This window comes from Jaculus jaculus, chromosome 18 (assembly GCF_020740685.1).
Source record: "Jaculus jaculus isolate mJacJac1 chromosome 18, mJacJac1.mat.Y.cur, whole genome shotgun sequence".
Lineage (NCBI taxonomy): Eukaryota > Metazoa > Chordata > Mammalia > Rodentia > Dipodidae > Jaculus > Jaculus jaculus.
The window spans coordinates 15,871,594-15,885,521 of record NC_059119.1 but is presented as its reverse complement, the minus strand read 5'-3'; the positions used below and the strand labels follow the sequence as shown (position 1 = coordinate 15,885,521).

At 43.4% G+C, this 13,928-nt stretch overlaps 1 protein-coding gene and 1 non-coding gene across 5 annotated transcripts in view; one reads left to right on the top strand and one right to left on the bottom strand.

The window, feature by feature from the left end:
- Kat6b (lysine acetyltransferase 6B) overlaps positions 1 to 13,928 on the bottom strand; it is a 214,720-nt gene that overhangs the window by 87,211 nt on the left and 113,581 nt on the right. The window lies entirely within an intron of this gene.
- On the top strand, positions 10,028 to 10,132 carry LOC123455864. The gene has a single exon (XR_006634179.1). It is a non-coding gene; the product is annotated as a U6 spliceosomal RNA (small nuclear RNA).

Genomic DNA, 13,928 nt, shown 5'->3' with positions numbered 1-13,928 from the left:
GGTACTTAACGCAATCCCAGGGAGACAAGGCCTTGGGAGAGAGGTCTTTGTCTCCATTTTACAGTCAAGCTAAATGTTTCCCTACAGTCAGGTGCTTACTAAGACAGAAGTACCCGGTCAGATGGCTCCAAGCCCTTCACTCCTGGGTATCGTCTTATCTGAGGGGCTGCCTTACGTATCCTCTCTGAAACTATTCACTGGCCAGGTTGACCCCGTCCAAACCCCGCTTTTCTTCCTAGCACTCCTATCTATCCAGGGAAGAGTGACTATCAGACTCGTGGTTATTGGTTTATTGTGTGTCTTCTGTAAACTGCTAGGGTATGAGAAACAACAGGAATCACCGCAGAAGCCTTAGCTTCAGGACACAGATTTTAGAATAAACAAATGAACACAGTGGGGTGAGGTTGTGAAGTGTTCCTCCAATCCAACAGATCTCAAAATATTGACTGCTATCATTTCATTTTTAGGTATACCCTTAGTAATTACATACAGGGTTGGTGAGATGGCTCAATGGTTAAAGGCATTTGTTTGCAAAGTGTGCTGGCCAGGGTTCACTTCCCCGTACCAGGTAAAGCCAGATGCACAAAGTGGCACATTTGTTGGCAGCAGCAGGAAGCCCTGGTGCACTCATTCTCTCCCTCTCTTTTCACAAATAAATAAATAAATAAATATAACAGAAACAATTACAAACATAGCAAGTAAATCAACCATTAACAGGTGGGTAGATTTCTTGTTAAAGGATACTAATAAATTAATTTTCTTATTCTGACATATATAATACATGATATCTACGTTTGCAATATACCTCCCTGGACATAATCTGATAAGGCAGGACCAAAATATTAAAACACAGCTGTGAGAAAGTTACCCGCTAAGTATGAACTGTTAGGGCTCACCCCAAAATAGCTGAATCTAGCAGTGGTGAGCCATACCCTCAACTCACCTACCTCCTCTTGCTCTCAAAAAATATTAAAGAGTGTAATATTTTCAATATATTTACTTGTTTCAAACAGATTCTCATGTAGACCAGGCTGGCCTTGAACTCCTGACCCTCCTTGTCTCCAGCTCCACCTCCATGAGCTAGGACTGCAGGCACACCCTACTGTATGTATGACTTTCAATCTAATTTTCTTCCTTTTTTGAGGCATGGTCTCATACAGCTCAGGGTGGCCTCAAACTCACTACACACATATAGAAGATAACACTGAACTTCTGTTCTTCCTTCATTTCCAGATGCTGGGTAAACATTTACGTAGTGTTGGGAATAGAACAGGGCTTTGTGCATGGCAAGCAGGCCCTCTATCCACTGAGCCACATCCTCAGACCTTAATCTATTTTTCAAAAGAAATGCTGGGGCTGGAGAGATGGCTTAGCGGTTAAGCGCTTGCCTGTGAAGACTAAGGACCTTGATTCGAGGCTCGATTCCCCAGGACCCACGTTTGCCAAATGCACAAGGGGGCGCACATGTCTGAAGTTCGTTTGCAATGGCTGGAGGCCCTGGCGTGCCCATTCACACTCTCTCTCTCTCTCACTCGCTCGCTTGCTCACTCACTCGCTCTCAAATAAAATGATTTTTTAGAAAAGACATGCTGTAAGTGTTGGTACTTTATTACTAGGAACTTATTATTGTCCACAACCTCACAAATGACAGCAGAGTGACAGGGGGTTGAAAACTGTCCTTGTTTCCAGAATATTAACATTCTTTTTTTGCCACTTCAGCATTCTATTTGACTCTGATCTAATAAAGAACTAGCTTTCATTTCTTCCCACATAACCACTTGCTAACCTGAGCAGGTTAAGCCCAATCTTGACCTGGATATAGACCACAGCGATCTGTGTGGTCTTTGGAAACACATCAACTTGAAAAGCTCTCCTGGCATTACCTTGCTGCTACGGAGCAACTGTGGTCAGGAAGCCACGCGCGGCGAGGCGGTTTGGCGTCCAGCACTTCGTGCAGCACGTGAGTTTACTCCAGGTCCTTCCAGCAGAACAAAACCTCATGTACCACATGCCTATCACATTTTCTCAGCGCTCACACACCCTTTTGTTTTGTTCTGTCCATTCCTGACATTCCACCGTAAATCTGGACGTGAGAAGATGCTAAGTAATTTTTTTCCTGAAGATAATTGGAGACATACTTACTATAAGATGTCACATGGACAATTTTATCTTAATTTGACTCTTGCTATATGGACTTTCCGGCTCGTTATACTGCTCAGCAGGTAATTGGTTCTGTGAGGGAGCACTATATCATCCTCACTGGCTCTGTGGATCGAGCTTCCGTATTACTCTGAGCAAGAGAATTTATTACTGGAAATGTGTACGTTAAATATGACAGCTGGATTTTAACTCCCTGTCACAGTGATGAAGGTTCTCCGTATTTTAAAAGTGACAGTAAATAAATAAAGCTTAATGAAACAAAAATATTTAAAAGCATCCCTACGCATATTCCTAAAACACACCCATTTTTTTTCCACTGAAAGAAATCACTTAAAACCAAAACCACACACTCCTAGGAAATTCCCATGACCCAAGGCAGGTTTAGAAGTATGAAACAACAGAAGTCTAGCCACAAAGAAATGAAAATGAGACATTCTAAGAATATCAGCCATGATTATCACTTGTGTGGCATTAATTGAAATGCTCACACTGTCCCCTGTAGTCCAGAACTTGTTTTAATTAGGCAGGTGTACCATTTCCAAGAACATGATTAAGAAGAGTGACTCCACTGGAGGAAAATATGTCTAAATCCTGCACACTGAGTCTAACAATGAGCCCTTCTCTGGCAGATGAAGTCTACACATTTTGAAAAAAGGGACAAGGACAGCCGGGTGTGGCGGTGCATGTCTTTAAACCAGCACTGGGGAGGCAGAGATAGGAGGATCACTGTGAGTTTGAGGCCATCCTGAGACTACATAGTGAATTCCAGGTCAGCCTGGGCTAGAGGGAGACACTACCTCAAAAAAACAAAAAAACAAACAAACAAAAAAGAAAAGGACAAGGAAATAATTAGTTTCCCCAGGGCCTACCATGTCTTATCTGGACAGGGGCTTGGCTTTTAAGATTGCCTCTGAGGTCTGTCCCCCAGCCCTGGCACTAGAAACTGCACACGCTGCATTTCTCATCTTAAGTGGATCAAAGTCTGATTCAGCTCAGCTGGAAAGTCAACACCTGGTCACAGGAAGATTTAGGATTTACAAACTGTTCTTTTTGGTGAGTTTGTCACAATATTGGAAATACAAATCTTACATTTATATTACATTAGTGCCACAGACTTTAGATTTTTTTTTAAAAAAGTCTTAAATTAACTTGAATTCAAGTGTCACAAACCTTAAAAAAAAAAAAAAAACTATCAAAAGTGATTGCTTCACAGCCTCGATTCTGAAGAACTTTGACTAAAGCAATTCCAAACACCTGAGAACATCTTTTCTTTCCCTCCCTCCCTTTCTTTCTTTTGGTTTTACAGGGTAGGGTTTTGTACTAGCCCAGGCTGACCTGGAATTCACTGGGTAGTCTCAGGGTGGTCTTGAACTCACAATACCCCTCCTATCTCACCCTCCCAAGTGCTGGGGTTAAAGCATGCATCACTCTTAATAAAAATAAAGAAACTGACAGGATTCATGAATCGTGGCCAACACCCGCAATCCCAGCATTTGGGAAGACAGGAGGCAGGAGGATTTCTGGGAGTCTGAGTCAAACCTAGGCTACAAAGTGAGACTCAGTCTCAAGACAACAAAACTAACAGGTTGGGCTGGGGAGGTGGCTCCAGAGATAAAGGGCTTATCTTGCAATCATGAGATCAACCCTAGGCACCCCTTTAAAATACTAGGTGTGGTGGCGCACCTATAACCCAAGAGAGCTGAGGAGGTAGGCGAGGAGAACCCAACCCTTACCTGAGAGCTAGTCCACCCAACCTGGTGAGCTCCAGGGGCAGAGAGAGAATCTGTCTAGATAAGATGGCCAGTGAGGGGCTGGAGAGATGGCTTAGCGGTTAAGGTGTTTCCCTGCAAAGCTAAAGGATCCCAGTTCTATTCTCCAGGACCCACATAAGCCAGATGCACAAGGAGGTGCACACGTCTGGAATTCTTCTGAAGTTGCTGGAAGCCCTGGCATACCCATTCATATTCCCCCCCCCCTCTCTCTCTCTTAATAAATAAATAAGGGCTGGAGAGATGGCTTAACAGGTAAGCGCTTGCCTGTGAAGCCTAAGGACCAGGTTCGAGGCTCGATTCCCCAGGTCCCATGTCAGCCAGATGCACAAGGGGGTGCACACATCTGGAGTTCGTTTGTTTGCAGTGGCTGGAGGCCCTGACATGTCCATTCTCTTTCTCTCGCTCTTTCTCTCTATCTGCCTCTTTCTCTCTGTCTCTCTCAAATAAATAAGAATAAACAAAAATGTACCCACAGACATATATGAGCGCACAAACACCTCCAAAAAAGAAACAAACTCTAGTATAAACTTTTGAAAATATAATAGGTGCTAATGGTAGAAATTCAGTAGTTACTGATCTACTTTTCCTCAATAAGGAGAAGGCACTGTAGCAATGGGTAAAGTAGAGAAAAGGACAGCTGGCCTCAAGGCATCCACTGTTATCTGGACATGGTGTCTACCTCTTCTATGGCTGTGGTGTGAACTGAACACAGACATTCTTGTTACCGCTTTCACCAGAGAAACCTGCGCTAACTGGTCACCAGAGAAAGACAGGGAACTCAACTGTACTTCCCATACACAAACCAGGAACGAAAAAGCAGACATGAGACAGAGGTAGGAGAATCTAGAAAGACCACTCATCAGTCACATGCTCTAGAAATCTGATTGCTGGAGGCCCCACCTCAGACAATGCTCCACACTCAGAGAGTAGCTGACGAGTAAGAGGCTGTATGCTACGCATTACTGACATTGACTTAGCACCCACAGTGTACCTTGCATGTAACTGGTACTCCAAGGGTTTGTCCTCCCAAAGGCAATAAAAGTAGTGTAATTCCATTACCACATTTAATTCTCAATTGCCCTGGAGGCACACAAGCCATGCACAGTGCAGAATTTCCAAGTCCCTGACAGCTTGGCTTTTGTTTTCCGCATGTCATGTGACCCCTTTGATTGCAGGAAGTCAGGAGGACTGCCTGGATAAGCACTAAGCATGGTCAGGAGCCACCTTTTGTTTTGGAATTAGTCATCAGTAGCAGGAGCTTCATGCCTTAGGTCTTTGTTGCGCTGGAAGCTCCTGACCGGTCAGTAGTTTGGGCCAGACACTACCCTGGGCCCTTCCATGAACACTGCCTCGCGGGTTCTGCTCAGAGGGGTCACAGCATGACTCTTCCCTACACAGGCGACATCAGGGCCAGGAATGAGAATGGCTAGACAGAGCAAGCTTCCTCTCGGATGAGTATTTCGAAGTAAGATCTCACTCATGCCCAGGCTAACCTTCAACTCTCTCTGTAGTCTCAGGCTGGCTTTGAACTCACAGTGATCCTCCCAGAGTAAGGATTTTTAAGTTCAATTTCCTATGCATTTTAGAACATAAGGAAGCCCAATGAGGCAATACAATACGAAGAAGAAAGCTCATTACATCTGTGAATCTGTAAATGTTTGCCCATATGCAACTTATAACATTCAATGACCATGACTATTTTTTTCAACTGTTTAAAAGAAAAAATGCATGTAGCAAAGTTTGCCACAGAACCATTTTTTAAGTGGCACTAAGGACATTCACACTGCTTTATATGCAAGCCAAAGTATTTTTTAATTTGTTTAGTCGCATGTGGGTGGGTGTGTGCGCATGTGCATGCCAATGCCTCACACCAGCACAAGCGAATGCTCACTCTTCGTTATGTCAGTGGCTGGAAACTTGAATCTGGGCCCGCAGGCTTTGTAAACACATGTCTTTAACCGCTGAGCTATCGCCTCAGCCAAAAAGGGTATTTTTACGTCTACCACTATGTTGTGTTCAGTAGGTTTTGGCTGAATACAGAGCTACACCCTGATCACAATACAGAAACTCCAAAACTCCTAAAAGTTCTTCCCTACTTGCCCTCACTCCAGTGTCTTCTACTCCTCTTCCCGATTTCTGTCACATAATGGAACCCTGTTTAGAACTGTGTGTACATGGCTCCTGTACAGGGCTCCTTCCACCTCACATGACTTATCTATACTATGGCATACATCAGTCATTATGCCATTACTGCATAGTATTTTATTACAAACACACACAATGTTAATTATTCTCTCTGAAGTGGATATGTTTTCCAGTTTAGAGCTAAGACAAAACTGGCAAGAATATCCTCTTAGTTTACAATTTTTAAAAATATTTTTTCATTATTTATTTATTTATTTGAGAGCGACAGACAGAGAAAGAGGCAGAGAGAGAGAGAGAGAGAGAATGGGTGCACCAGGGCCTCCAGCCACTGTAAACGAACTCCAGATGTGTGCGCCCCCTTGTGCATCTGGCCAATGTGGGTCCTGGGGAATCGAGCCTCTAACTGGGGTCCTTAGGCTTCACAGGCAAGCACTTAATGGCTATGCCATCTCTCCAGCCCTTAGTTTACAATTTTTATTTTTTATTATTTATTTATTTGTTATTTTTTCAAGGTGGGGTCTCACTCTGGCCCAGGCTGACCTGGAATTCAGTATGGAGTCTTAGGGTGGCCTCGAACTCACGGCAATCCTCCTACCTCTGCCTCCCAGTGCTGGGATTAAAGTCATGCACCCCCACGCCTGGCTAGTTTACAATTTTTAATTTACTGTTATTATTTCTAGACAGGGTGTCACTATGTAACCCCGGATGGCGTATAACTCAGTACCCTCCTGCCTCAGCCTCCTGAGCATATGTACCACAATACCTGGCTCATTCTGTCAAGTATTTTTGTATCCACAAAAATATGCTTTGATTTCTGTAGATCAAATACTTGCAAGTTCTGGGCTTCAAAGCAGATGGATGTTTCAGCACCCTAGCTAACCAACAAAAAGGAACCGTGCTAAGGGCTGGGATCAGGGAAGAGATGTTAGTACAGATCTTGAAGATAAATTATTGGGAAATATATGCCACTTTGTGTCAGTTAAGGAGACAGCTTACATAAAAGAGTCAATCTCACTGATATCAAAACTAATACCAAGCAAAAGAAAATTTGAATAAGCACTCAAGGGGCTTGGAAGGTAGCTCAGTTGACAAGAGTGTTTTTCTTAGCAGGCACAATGCGCTGGGTTCAACTCACAGCGCTGCATAAACCAGATGGGAGGGCACACCTGTAACACCAGGCAGAAGAATGAGAAGGTCAAGATCATTTTCAGCTAGCCAAAAGAATTCCAGGGCCTGGGCTACAAGAGCCTCTGTCTCAAAAATAATTAAGTAAGGTAGGTGTAGTGGCACATACCTTTACTACCGACTCTTGGGATGATCACTGGGAGTTTGAGGCTAGCCTGGGACTACATAGCAAATTTCAGGTCAGCCTGGTCTAGAGTTTCTATCTTGAAAAACAAAAACAAACAAATAAATAAATATAATTTTTAAAAAATCCCTTTCACTGACAAACCTTTTGCCCCAGCTTCCGAACGTGGCATGGAAAGACACAGTTTCCAGCAATGGCATGTCCTTCATGGCTCTTCCCAAGGTGGCCCACATCCAAGTGGTACAATTTCACATTATTAAGTGATGGAGAGAAATAAAGGAGTGGTCATCTGGGCCCAACTCAGGACAGCTCTGAGGTCTGACTAGTTCCAGAACTATCTGTGAGCCAGCCAAGGCTGCTGCCACGCTGCCTGGTATCTTTCTCTTTCCATGGCTGCTCCATCTCACAAGAGTGGGATACTGCCAGGCATGAGGGTACACGCCTATAATCCCAATACTTGGAAGTGAAGGCAGGAAAGGTTAGGCGATCAAGGTCATTATTGGTGGGGAGGGGAGGGGAGAGGAGGGGAAAAGAGTAGAACCTGTGTGATCCACATCTAGCTTAGGAGACAAGATGTGGCATGACTGTTAGGGGTAGCTAACCACTTTCTGATTAGAAGTGAGGCCCACCACACAGAAGGGAACTCATACCTGGTAAACGTGGTCAAAACCCCATCAATGGGAAGTCATAGGCCCTAGAGGGAACCCAACTACTGTTATGCTCGACGGACAGGTTAGCGAACGGCCTTCTAAATGTCTATGCTTAAACATAAATTAGTGGTACTCTCAGGCTCGATCACAGAGAGTCCTATTTTGTAGTGGGCAGAGGTTAATGTGAGATGCACAGCTGGCAAATGAGCTGAGGATAAGTGACTGTCGTGTGCTAAACCCAAAGCAAGACAGCTACACCACCCCTCCAGGGTTCAGGGAACATCGCAGGAGAGGGACGGCAGAAAGAATTTAAGAGTCAGAGGACGAAGAGGAATACTGAGGAACAACTACCCTCAGACATAACACTAGAGTCCAATCATGAGCTCCTGGCTCACTAAAATTTACAAGATCATGGGATTGATTTTCACTGGCCCATAAAACATCCATGTTGAATGTTATAACAAAGGAAAACCTCCAGTTAAACAAGAGAAGTGTACATAAGCCCAAGCAACATTGGTAACATCAAGAAAGAGGCTTTCCTCTTCCTAACTTCCCTCCCTCTTAGTTTCTTTTGCTTTTAAAATACATTTTTTTAAAATTTTATTTCTTTATTTATTTGAGAAAGAGAGAAAGAGGCAGAGAGAAAGACAGAATGAGCACGCCAGGGCCTCCAGCCATTGCAAATGAACTCTAGATGCATGTGTCCCCTTGTACATCTGGCTTATGTGAGTCCTTGGGAATCGAACCGGGGTCCTTAGGCATCACAGGCAAACGCCTTAACCTCCAAGTTATTTCCCCAGCCCCCTCTCAGTTTCTTTCTAATCTGCCAAATGCACTCCAGATGTTTCCACCACCTTTGTATGTTTTTTATTGGTTTTTCAAGGTATGGTCTCACTCTAGCCCACATTGACCTGGAATTCACTATGTCATATCAGGGTGGCCTCGAACTCACACAACAATCCTCCTACCTCTGCCTCCCGAATGCTATGTATAAAAGAATGCACCACACCTGGCTTCTTTCTCTCTATCTTTTTAAATTTTTTATTTACTTATTTATTTGCCAGAGAAAGAGAATGGGTGTGCCAAGGCCTCCAGCTACTGTTAATGAATCCCAGATGTGCCCCTTTGTGCATCTGGCTTACTTGGGACCTGAGGAATCGAACCAGGGTCCTTTGGCTATGCAGGCAAACACCTTAACCACTAAGCCATCTCTCCAGCCCTGTATATCTTATTTTACATGGGTATTGGGGAAATCAAACCTGGAACATTGGGCTTTGCAAGCAAGCTCCTTTAACCACTGAGCCACTTCCCTGGCCCAAGATGAAATAGTTGAGGGATATATCATGTGGACCAAGGTTTATCAAACTTTACTGTGAACCTATAGACTGTGTGAAAAGTGTAGATTCTTACTCAGTGCTTCTATGATAAAACCTGAAATTCTGCATATCTAAAGAACCTATAAGGTAATAATGATGCAGAGTCACATTCATTATTTTGTTATTAATTTATTATGATGATGATGATGATTGTTATTTTGTTTTGTTTCTGAGGTACTCTGGCCCAGGCTGGTCTGGAATTCATAATGTAGTCTCAAACTTACAGCGATCTACCATACAAAGGAGAGAGAGAGAAAAAGAGAGAGAGAGAAGGGTATGCCAGGGCCTCTATCCACTGAATTCAAAACTGTACAGGATTTTTTTGTGTGTGTTTGTTTGTTTTGTTTTTGTTTTTCGAAATAGGGTCTCACTCTAGTCCAGGTTGACCTGGAATTCACTCTGTAGTCTCAGAATGGCGTTAAGCTCACTGGTGATCCTCCTATCTTTGTCTCCCAAGTACTGGGATGAAGGCATGTGCCACCATGCCCAGCTAAGCTGTAAGTTTTTTTTATTTATTCATTTGTATCTATGATCAGAGACGGAAAGAGTCAGATAGAGAGAGACAAAAAGAGAATGGGCATGGCAGGGTCTTCATGCTACTGCAAACAAACCCCAGTGGCTCACTTCAGCAGCACATATACTAAAATTGGGATGATACAGTGATTAGCATGGCCCTTGTGCAAAGATGACATTCAAATTCATGAAGCATTCCATATTTAAAAGAAAAACCTCCAGATGCATGTGCCACTTTGTGTATGTGGCTTTACTATTATTGGGGAATCAAACTTGGGTTGTTAGGCTTTGCAGGCAAGCACCTTAACTACTGAGCCATTTTCCCAGCCCTTGGGTCACACGTTTAAACAGTAAAAATATAACCCCAATGCTGAGAAGATGACTCAGTGATTAAAAGCACTTACTTGCAAAGCCTTGTGAGATGGGTTCAATTCTCCAGATATACCAAGTGGCAGGGGGATATGGAGTTTGTTTGCAACAGAAAGAAGCCTTGGCACACCATTCTCCCTGTCTCTCAAATTTTAGATAGATAGATAGATAGATAGAGCACTGAAACATCTCTACCACACCTCCCAAGGCTCAGGGTCCATTGTGGAAGAGGTGGCAGAAAGAATGTAAGAGCCAAAGGAAGGGTAGGACTGCTTGTATGGAATTGTTCAGGCAGAAATTGGCTTCGATATCCATGACCTCACAGTGCCCAGCAATACCTTCACAAGACCCTCATAATAGGAGAAAAATCAGGAGGCAGAGACAGGAGGATCATAGTGAGTTCAAGGCCACTCTGAGACTACATAGTGAATTCCAGGTTGGCCTGGACTGGAGTGAGACCCTACTTCAAAAAAACAAACAAAAAAAAAAAAAAAAAGGAGAAAAAGACGATGACATCAAAATAAAACAGAGAAAGCCGGGTGTGGTGGCACATGCCTTTATTCCCAGCACTCAGGAGGCAGAGGTAGGTGGATCGCCACCCTGAGAGTACATAGTGAATTCCAGGTCAGCCTTGGCTAGAGTGAGACCCTACCTCGAAAAACCAAAAAGAATAATAAAATAAATAAATAAAATAAAAGAGAGGCTAATGGAGAGGGTGAGGGGATATGATGAGGAGAATGGACTTGTAAAGGGAAAGTGGGAGAAGGGAGAGAATTACAGTGGTTTATTGTATGGAAGTTGTCAATACACACACCAAAAAAAAAAACCACAAAGAAACAAACAAAAAAAAAAAAAAAACACCAACCCAGTCGTTCAGTCCCTGAGATGGAACCACAGTAACAGCAGAAGGTGGTGGTACTGGTGGTGGTAGTCACCATTAGCAAGCATGACAAGGGCAGGGACCGTGGGCGCAGAGTCAGGTAACCACGGAACTCCTCACTATAATGGCAAAGGCAGGTAGATAAAGAAACTCAAGTTAATTTTCCCAAGACAGGTTCCAGTCACTGCACTACATCGTCTCCATGAATCAACATCACTGTCACCGTATAGGGCCCCTTAGCATTGCTAGGGCATGGTGCCAGGACTCCCTTCAAACACCAGACTCTGCAGACGCTCCAATCCCTGATATAAACTGAAGCAGAATATGTATATAACCAGTGCACATATGCCTGTGTGTTGTGTGGTTGTTTTTTGAGGCAAGCCCAACCGACTGGCCTTTATTTTATGCAAGAGAGCGAGGGAGAGATCGAACACTGGCACACCAAGGCCTCCAGCCGCAGAAATCGAACCCCAGACGCGTTCACCACACCTTATGTGTGACCTTGCATGCTCGGATTGCCTCGTGCGTCTGGCTTACGTGGGACCTGGAGAGTCGACATGGGTCCTTAGGTTTCACCGGCAAGGACATTAACCGCTAAGCCATTTTTCCAGGCCTTTTTATTTTATTTTTCAAAGCAGGGTTTTGCTCTAGCCCAAGCTGACCTGGAATTCACTATGCAGTCTCAGGCTGGCCTTGAACTCACAGAAATCCTCTTGATCCTCTGACATCTGCCTCCTGAGTGCTGGGATTAAAAGTGTGTGCCACCACACCTGGCTCTCCTGTGTATTTTGTCATCCCTACATTATTTATGGCTCATGAGCTCACTGTAAAACACTATACAAACACAGTTATGCTGCAGTGACTGCTTAGGGAATAATGACAACAGAAGTCTGTACATATTTAATCCAGATGCAATTTTACCCCCAAAATATTTGCTATCTGTAGTTGACTGGACTGGAGATGCAGAGTTCACCCACTGGGAATGGATGTCATCATTTCTCAAGATGCCATACTGTAAGAGGCAATTGTTTAAGGGTTTCTCTGCTAGCTCCTGTAAAGCCCAGCTTAGATAAATAAATAGATCAGTGTAACTGATAAGGTCAAGGTCAGGAAGAATTTTAAACTAATATTTGACAATCCATACACTCTACCCTTGGGTAATCAAGATTGGCTGTCTTTTCAGAGGCTATTAAAATGATGATGATGTTGTTTCAAACCTCTTGGCTTTCCTTGTTAACTGAGGTGTGATAGAGTGGAACAGACTGCTTTTGAAGTTATTCTAAGACTGACCTTGGTTACAATATGAATTCCAGCATACTTGGCTCAAGAGCTACGTTTTATGCTTTTTAGAGATCAAACTAAACATACATTTCTCAGTCAAAAGGCACTGTAAAGTAACCCAATCTGAGCGGGGTGCTTTAACTCACTGCCAAATAAAAAGCATGATCCCCTTATTCCACACACACAAATACCATTCTCGACTAGGCCAATTAATCATGAATATAACTTTTCAGACATTACATAATTTCACATAGACTCGCATCCACTGCCTGCCAAAGAAAACAGCAATTTGTATCACTAGGAATAAATCTGCACTTGAAGAGAGAGGAGAGTTACAGCATGAGACAGTGAAACTCTGGCTACCTTTCTCATGCCACCTTTCCTCATAATTCCTCCAATAATCTTATTTTACAAAACGAGCATTAATGAAACAACCTTGAATGACATAAGCTGTTATATCATCTAAGGAAAGTGAAACCAGGGAAATTCAAATAATTTTTGTGTCCACAAGAGCGCAACCCCAATGATACAACTCATGGCACAAGAAAAATGGCTGCACACACTGCACTCACACTTGTGGGTTCTCCAGTGTTGAACATATGCATATGTGCATGCGTACAAGTTACGTCAGTACAGTAAATCACATACTGATTCTATTAAAAAGTTAATTTCTTGGGCTTGAGCAATGGCTTAGCAAGTAAGACACTTGCCGGCAAAGCCAAAGGATCCAGGTTCGATTCCCTAGGACCCACGTTAGCCAGATGCACAAGGGGGCACATGCGTCTGGAGTTCGTTTGCAGTGGCTAGAGGCCCTAGCGTGACCATTCATTCTCTCCCCCCCCCCTTTCTCTGCTAAATAAATAAAAATATTTTTTAAAAATTAATTTCTTTTATTATTTTGTTTTAGACAAAGAGAAAAAAAATTGGCAGGTCAGGGCCTCCCTCAGTCATTGCACTGGAACGCCAGACACTTGCGCCACCTAGTGGGCATTGCGACCATGCACTTGCCTCACCTTTGTGCATCTGGCTAATGTCGGATCTGGAGAGTGGAACGTGGGTCCTTAGGCTTTGCAGGCAAATGCCTGAACTACCAAGTCATCCCTCCAGCCCATTATTTTTAAAATTGTTTTTAAGTTATGGTGGGGTTTTTTTGTGGCGGGGGGTGGGGGGGGGCAAGGTCTTTTCTAGCTCAGGCTGGCCTCAAATTTACTAAGTAACTCAAGATATGTTCCTGATTCTCCTGGTCTCCACATGACTAAAGACAGGAGACCATGCTGGCCTTTCAGGACAAGCTTTATGCAAATTTACTTTGTATGCTTTGCATTTAAATATGTGAGGTTCTTTTTCACTTTCTAAAAAGGGTATTATATTAAAATTTGGAAGGTTTTCTGCAAGCTATGTAACTGTGGACATATCCACACATGTATGTGAGTTGTGTTCATACAGCTTTGAAACCTCAGGTCTTCAGACAGT